This window comes from Triticum dicoccoides, unplaced genomic scaffold (genome assembly GCF_002162155.2).
Source record: "Triticum dicoccoides isolate Atlit2015 ecotype Zavitan unplaced genomic scaffold, WEW_v2.0 scaffold144657, whole genome shotgun sequence".
NCBI classification, from domain to species: domain Eukaryota; kingdom Viridiplantae; phylum Streptophyta; class Magnoliopsida; order Poales; family Poaceae; genus Triticum; species Triticum dicoccoides.
The window spans coordinates 18,679-27,368 of record NW_021202792.1 but is presented as its reverse complement, the minus strand read 5'-3'; the positions used below and the strand labels follow the sequence as shown (position 1 = coordinate 27,368).

The 8,690-nt window shown below is 44.7% G+C and overlaps 1 pseudogene; it reads right to left on the bottom strand.

Annotated features, from left to right (window-relative positions):
• Window positions 1-327: 327 nt before the first annotated feature.
• Window positions 328-1,802, bottom strand: LOC119343875 (annotated as a pseudogene).
• Window positions 1,803-8,690: the final 6,888 nt, after the last annotated feature.

Genomic DNA, 8,690 nt, shown 5'->3' with positions numbered 1-8,690 from the left:
GACGACTTCTTCCCCGACGTCCACGACCTCCTCGACGACATGGCAGGCGAGGACACCGACCCCAAGTCCAGTGCTCCTGCTGTTGCTGTGCCGTACGTGTTCTTCTCCTTTCTGTTAGAAGTCCTACTACAGTTCTTGGCTCTAATTTCTGTCCTACGTATGTTAGGTTCTATGTCGTATAAGCAACTTCATCTAGTGACTGTTCTAGATGTGTTCACCTCAAGTTCATATATGCAGACGATGTTTACCTTCTCTCTGTCAGATTGCATGACTTGCTTTATACTTGCTATTCTAGCCATGTTTTATCTACTATTTATGTTAATAAAATCATTCGGTAAATTGCTCATATATCCAACGGAGCGGGTGCTTCATGTTGATGGCCATAGCTAGCTCCTCCGTCATGTCGACAGTGTCTTGTCCACCTGGCGGCAGCCATTGGAACTCCCTCACGAGGCTGCCCACGAAGTACTCCGCAGGCAGTGTGGCGAGCACGTAGCCCGGGCACATCCTTCGACCGGCACCAAAAGGGGCCATCTTGATCTCCTTGGTACACGTGATGTCCACGCCGTGGTCGTGCAAGAACCGCTCAGGCCGGAACTCCCGCGCCGCCGGCCACACGGTCTCGTCAAGCCCAAAGTCGGACACCAAGAAGTTGATGTCGACGCCCTTGGGCACCATGTATCCACCAATCTCTGTGTCGCTCTGCACGCCGTGCGGGAAGACTAAGTGTGCCGTAGGGTGCAGCCGCAGCGCCTCCAGCACGATGGCTTTGAGGTATGGCATCCCGCTCAGCTCCTCCTCGCCGAGCTCAGCTTGCCCCTCACCTCCTCGTACAACTTGGCTTGGACGTCGGGGTGGTTTACGAGGTCCGCCATGATCCACTCCAGCAAGGCCACTAAAGTGTCGGTTGAGGCAATCATGAACTCGGAGCAGAGGCTTACCATCTCGTCGTCCGTGAGCGGGCGACCGCCTTCTTCTGCCACACGCAGCTCGAGGAGGGAGTCGGCGTAGCATTGAGCGCCATCGTGGCCGCGGCGCGCGTGGATCAGCGGCAGCATCAGCCCCTTCTGCCTCTCCCGTAGCGCCACGTTCAGCGCCCACTCCTTCCGCAGTAGCCTCTTGGTGATGGGCTGGAAGATGGATAAGACGGGGAACCTGCTGATGCCGTCGGAAATCTGGAGCTGCATCTGTTGCATCTCGTCCAGCGCCTCTTGGCCAAGCGTGACGCCGAATGTCATGCTCGTGAGCAGATCGAACAAACAGCGCGCCATCAACGGCCTCACCGTAACAATGCCCTGGGACGCTGCATCGCGATCGCGGCGCAGCGAGCCAACGAGTGCGTCGCACACGCGCTGCCTGACCGGCGCCAAGAGCCTGACGCGGGACGGGTGCAGCGCCTGGGAGTGCAGGTTGCGGCGGACCAGACGAAAATAGGGCCCAAGGGGAGAGGCGGACATGGAGCCCCCTAAAAACAGGGTAAAAAGCTTGCTGGGCGGTGGGCGGGTGTCGAAGTTGCCGCCGCCCTTGACGAGGGCGCTATGCGTGAGGTGGCGGTCGGCCACGAAAACGAAGGTTCGCCCGAGACAGACGGAGACGATGGGGCCGTAGCGGGCATGCAAGCTGCGTAGCACAGGGCCCAAATGGTAGATCGGGCTCTTAAGCATCAACAACAACTTGGCTATGAACAGCAGGGCTGGCGGACCAGGTGGGAGTTTCTGGCGCCCGCCATGACGTTTGAGCATAAAGTAGATGATGAGAGGAATGGAGAGCGCAATGCACAAGAGGATGGTGAGCTCATCCATTGTCTCTCAACTTTGGTCACGGAGCTGTGCTAGGTGGCGATCATCCTTTTTGGCGACTATATATATACAACTATCATGAGTGCCATTTTGCAAAAAAAGCCTCACATTTTTTATCATCAACTTGCAGTCCACCGTCTAGTTCTGAGTTTCCTCCCTCTCGCGCATACGTGGGGCCCAGACACGGTCCTGACCGCGACTTACTAGTGTCGTGCTCCTTTTGGGAACAGTAGCGTTCCGTAAAAAGTGCACCCTACTAGTAAGTCGCGTCCAACCTATAGTTTGTACACTAGTGGGAATAGGCTTACTTTAGTCACTTCACTGGTGGTGCATCTAACAATTGCCACACCAGTGTCGATTTCCGCGGTGTGGAGAAAATATGAACGCCAGCGATAATTAGCTACTACCGGCGTGGCACTTCAGTACACAACCCATCGACATTAACTCATATACAGTGGCCGAGACAGGGGACCAGCAGGGCCCTGCCCCCCCTTAACATCCCTGATTTGCTACTATTTAGAGATGAACAGTGCAAAAAATAGAAAAAAAATACATGCATCAGTGTAGTTTGGCCACTGCAATCAAAATTTTGGGTCATTTGCCCCCCCCCCTATAATATTAATTTCTTGGCACCGCCACTGCTCATATAGCACATGATGTAGTTGTGTACTCCGTCGAATACAACCCATCGACATTAACTCACCTTCGACAGAGCCACCCACTTTGTTTAAATCGTATTTATCAATAAATGTGTTTTTTTGTATGAAAGTCTAGCCCAGATCTGCATGTGCAATTCCTCACAAGTTACACAACCGTAATTCAAACCCCTTCGCTTCCCGTTCGGGAGCGACATTCTCCTTGTGTGCATGGTTGCATGTGATGGAAGAAGAGAATCCTTCACTACTACCTTAGTACTATCTCTGTTTTTATTTAGTCCGCGTATTAGCTTTAGTTAAGGTCAAACTTTGCAAATTTTGACAAAGTTTATAAAAAAATTTAACATATACAATAAAAAATCAATACCATTAGATTCATTGTTCAATGTACTTTCACATCATGAAGATTTGATATGGTAAATTTTTATATTATTTTCTATAAACTTGGTTAAACTTTACGATGTCTACCTTCAGTCAAATCTAATATGCAGAGTAAATAAAAATGGAGAAAGTACTCTCTTCGTTTTTATTAAATTGTGTTCTAGGTTTGATCAAAATCAGAGACCGAGAAAAATTGTGCAAATTTATAAGCAAACTTTTAACCACCATAGTAAGAAATGCAAACAATACTACTACATTATATTTATGGTGATTTTCTTTCCGGAAAACTTCCGATCTATTCAGTTTCAATCATGACAGTAGAACGAACACTATAAAAATTACATCCGGATTTGTAGACCACCTAGCGATGACTACAAGCACCGAAGCAAGCTGAAGGCGCGCTGCCATCATTGCCCCTCCATCGCTGGAGTCAGGCACAACTTATTGTATTAGACAGTCGGGAAGTCATTGTGCTAAGGCCCTATAGGACCAGCGCACCAGAACAACAACCGCCGCTGATGAAGAATGAATAGATCGGAAGGATCAAACCCGAACACACACGAATATAGACGAACAACGACGAGATCCCAGCAAATCCACCAAAGATAGATCCGCCGGGGACATACCTCCACATGCCCACCAACGATGCTCGACACACTGCCGGAACGGGGGCTAGGCGGGGAGACCTTTATTCCATCTTCAGGGAGCCGCCGCCGTCTCGCCTTCCTGAGCAGGACACAAACCCTAACAAGACTGCAAAAATGACTAAAAACGGAGCCCTCCCGCCAGCCCTTGTGAGGATCCACCGCACCTCCATGGCCCTAGGCCACCGGGGACGAGGCGGACCTGAGGCGGCCGGCGAGAGGCAGGAACCCTAGCTTTCTTTCTTGGAAGAGGAGGCGGCCGCCACTATTTATGGTGATTATAATAATATTTATCGTATAATCTTGGTATTTTTTCATACATATATATTAAACCTTAAGTTTAACTTTCACTAAACATATAACTGTTCTTGTAGAAGATGACCTCACTGCCGTAAACATGACCGCGTTTTCCCAGTTTGTCCCAGATCCGGCTAGTGATGTCCGCCGAGGCCGCGTATTCTTGTATACGCGCATTAATCTATTTGCTGCAGTTCGTCATATGTGATAGTCGTAGCATAGATTAAATAATTTCTGTTGTGTATAGGTCGTAGCATATGTGATATGTCTCTCTTTGGAAGATCTGCAATCGATTCATTTGTTTTTGTTGTATACCTGCGTGGATTTTGCTTATATACTACAACAATCGGCTGATTTAATTAGTTATCTTGTGCATCCTGTCAAAAACACTAGCAGGGCTGGCACGTCAAGGCCGTGGGCGACTTCTACGACGAGACCGCAAGCCGTGATTCTCTCGTCAAGGAGTGCCGCCAACCTAAGTCGTAGCCGGTTGTAGCATTTTTCGTTGCTGGTTGCAGCTCTTCTGTGCGCTGGTCACAGCCCTAAATTTCACTGGTTATAGCAAAAAACGACAGCCCTTGTAGCTTTCTTGGCCGCTGGTTGTAGCATTTTTCGGTGCTGGTTGCACAGGGTGCAATGGTGATCGGCGCCGGAGCCGTGCGACGGTGCATAGGGTGCGGTGATCGGCGCGCTAGGACGGCGATGACTCGGTGCTGCGATGGCGACCACCACGTGCGGAGGCATCAACAACGACGGTACTCCGATCACCAGCGGCTTTGTGAGTGCGGCGAACCACAATAGGCCGATGGTGCTTCGATGTATTTCGCCTCGTGTGTCCATGGCAGGGTTCGGCGTTGATTCGACGGATTCTGCGACGACGGCCAGGTAGCTTTTTTCTACGTCGGCTAGGTCACGCTATGAACGGGCAGACGACAATGCTACAAACATCCCCACGGCGAGCTGCACGGGTGGCCGGTGTAGACGGTCGGTGATGCCCTGAGAGGAGGAGTGACGCGGTGAGCCAATGATGGTTAGCTACGAGCCCTCCGGCGAACGCGCGCCACCACTGCTACAAATCAAAATACGTACACACATTAAATAATTGCGCATGGGAGAGACGTGCTCCATCAAACGGTTGCAAGCAGCAGAATCGGACAGCTCACACAGGACCGGCGGCTAGGCGTTCGGCCGGTCGACCGGCGCAGAGTACTCCCCTAAAATATAACTTTTAATGAGAGCACCCGTGTAGTACAATATAGCCAACCAGAAGCTTGAACTTGTAATAGCACGCAAACTCTCAGTACAGCGATGATAACACGATAAAAACAACCAGAAGCCCAAATTTATTTTATTTTATTCGTTTTTTTTCAATGCTATTCACGAAACCTTGTGCTTGAAAACTACTTGGTGGAGTTGGGAACATAAGACATGTTTTCTTGCTATGTAGTTGCTTAAAGAGGAAAGAGAAGGCCATTCAAGGATTTCCCCGAAAGTTCGATAAAAACTCTCTGAGTCACCCTTGTGGGGAAAACACGATTGCTACATCACTCTGCACTTGGAATCACAACGAATTGATGTCCACGTAGATCGATGCCATCAGGCAGCTAGGTCGGTTTCATGTTCCTGGAAAGCTCCGCACCGAATATGTCCATCGGGCCTTCACAAAAGGGGTTCAGTTTGCCTTTATGCACGGAACGGAGGATGGTACAGTCATTCGGTATGTTCGTCATGACCGTCCTAGTAATCGTCGTTAAAGTCTATGGACACCTTTAGTATTTTGGGCGCCATTTCCTCATATGAACTCCTATCGAGGTGTTCTTCGGCTCGCGGGATTCGTATGGAAGAGGACTACTACCCCATGGTTTTGGATCTTTATTATCCTATGATGGAAAATATCACTTTTCCACCCTTCAGTATTGCTAAGTCCTGGTGCATGCATGTAACATCTCCATATTGCTACCTCTTGGCTCCTTTCACCACGCTTTTTTCCTAAATATCCGGAATACCTACGCACAGAACCAAGGCAAGGAAAACTAAAAAACTCCTACAAAAACTTCTAGTTGTGCAAAGCTCACAAGGAAATGAATGGAAACAACTGATGATGAATTTTATATTGAAAAAGTAGGCTCGAAACACTATATAAAATCCACTCATCAACACCCCCATGCTAAAAACTTGCTCGTCCTCGAGTAACATAGTTGATAATAATAATAATAATAATAATAATAATAATAATAATAATAATAATAATAATAATATGTCATCGTCTAGCTTACAATCAATGCCTTGTATCCTTATTGTTCCTACAAGCTCAAAATAAGATAGTTCATATTTATACAAGGCGACACAAGCTCAGTTATATATATTCCAACCTCTAGAGATTCATCAAAACCTTCTATGCCCCATGTCAAAAGTTAATCTAGCTTGAAAAAGACTTGTGATCCTCTTATTGCACTTATTATGTTTTTTAACTTTTGTTCTTGTAAGGTAAAAACTGCGCACCAAAAGATGTCAAACGCAAATAGAAATAAAGTTTTTGTGATGCTACCCACTCATTCCATCTACTCAAGTCTCACTAGTGCAAACTTTAGTTATTGATATCTCAGAAAATCTATCTCTTAATATGGATAGTGGGCCAAAAAGGTGGTATATGTCCTTCGGACTGTGTAGGCTAAGAAGGACAATCGTAACCATTACCAATTTTTCCCTTTGGTATCACGATCTCTCCTATTAGCCAGAGAAGTGTTCCATCTTTTGCTTGCAACGCGAGCCCATAAGATAGCCAAAACTCTTGCCCATCATAACATTTCTGTTACAAATGTTTAATCAACTCATAGCCGGAATCCAGGAGTTTCCTCCATTAGGATCGCTCGTTGGCCAGCGAAATTAGTGGCACCCGATGGAATGCCACAGTGGTGTCATGCATAATGTGATATCATAATTTGATTCACAAGGAAAATGTTTGGCATATAATATGGAAACTTCGAAACATCAACAACTATCAAGCCTATTATTTCCAACACTATGGGGTCGCGCCACTTCATTACTATTTATTTAATAAAATTCTAAATAGTGAGAACCATCAAGTTTCAGAGAACTTATTTATTCTATTTTTGCTTTTTTGTAGAAATCATGGCAATGCATTCTAGAGGATTACAAAAGTTTTAACAAGCTCAAATAAGATTGAACAATTTGCATCAAAGTTCTAACTTTTCTCTATGTCCCCATGAAAAAGGACCACAAAAGATACATATAATACATTTTACGAAATCATCAGGGCTGCCATCAAGCCATCATGTGGGCTCTACTGGGCATATCTGTCAGTTGCATGCTAGGACCTGAGCATGGTCTTTTTCTTGGCCTAGAGTAAAAATCAGTGTGTTATCCATTGCCCATAATGGTAAATATCCAAGGCAGGTAGTTTCGAACAGCTATGTTAGAAATAAAATGGAGAACTTTTCTACAATCCTTAAAATGAAATTGAAGATAGTATTGCTCCTTTTAAATTCGAAGAATATTCATGACCATTGAACTACCTAATATCTCTTTCTCGATCAACAGTTCTTATATGCTCTAAAGTAATTTTTGGTAAATCTATAATTCTAGTTGGCTTCATTATTGTTGACATGCTAAATACATGTGCATGCGAGCCACTATGGAAGAAAAAAATACCTAATATTTTAAACCTTATTGTTCAACCTGGTTATAATTTGGATGGTACAAAAGGAATAGACCAAGTTCTCAATGCATGACTAAAATTTCGTGTGACCAACTGTTAAGCCGAGAAAAAAGTGGTAAGTGGCCTCTCTTATGGCTCTTCTGCATAGAACGCCAATGGAATCAAAATAGGACTTTCTAAGCGATCTTTACATATTTTGTTTAAGCCTACATTGAAATTTGATTACAAGACATTGGTACCAGTATTAATCAGATATCATCATATAAATATGTCTATTTGCAACTCATATTTTGCTGCCATATACGTATAGTACTTGATAAGGTGTCATAGCATAAAAAAATCATAGGGTAATACAATTTATAGGATACTACTTTACGATACTAACACCATAATGCATAACAATACAAACTAATATCCTAGTATCATCATATTTATTTATTTCTAAAATCTCAATGCAAAACTATTTACAGGGTCTATTTTTACCAGTTTGTATGGATCTATGTGCCATGAAAAAATAATAGAGGATGATACCGATATGACCTTTATTTACTAATTACTGTGCGATTGTACTGCAATATACATCACTCAATCTCCCATTGTGTGAGGCTTAAGAATTTGACGCCACGAAGGTCCCATTAGATTTACATGTTGAGATTACACGTGTTACTTGCTTACTAGGCTCGATGGTCAAGTGGATCGGCCGGTAGGTGGATCTAGCATCCTTTTGATGGGCGTGCCGACAAAACTCAATCAAGTATGTCTAGAAATCAATCAGAAGGCCCCACGAAGGAACTCCACAAAAGATGCATATTATACATTGTACAAAATCATCATGGCAGCCATCATGCATGAATATGGACTCTACTGGGCATATCTATTGGTTGTGTGCTAGGAGCTGAGCCCAGTTTTACCTGGCCTAATGTAAAAAATCATTGTGTTGGCCATTTCCCATAATGGTAAATATCAAATCAAGGTGGTTTCGAACAACTAAGTACGAAATAAATTGGCAAAATTTCCTATAATCCTTAGAATGAAATTGAAGCTAGTATTGCTCCCTTTAAGTTTGAAGAATATTCACAGCCACTGAATTACATAATACCTCTTTCTCGATCTATAGTTATTATATGCTCTGAAGTATTTTTTTGGTAAATCTATAATTCTAGTTGGCTTCGTTATTCATGACAAGCTAAATATGCGTGCATGCCATCCACTAAGGAAGAAGAATTACCTAATT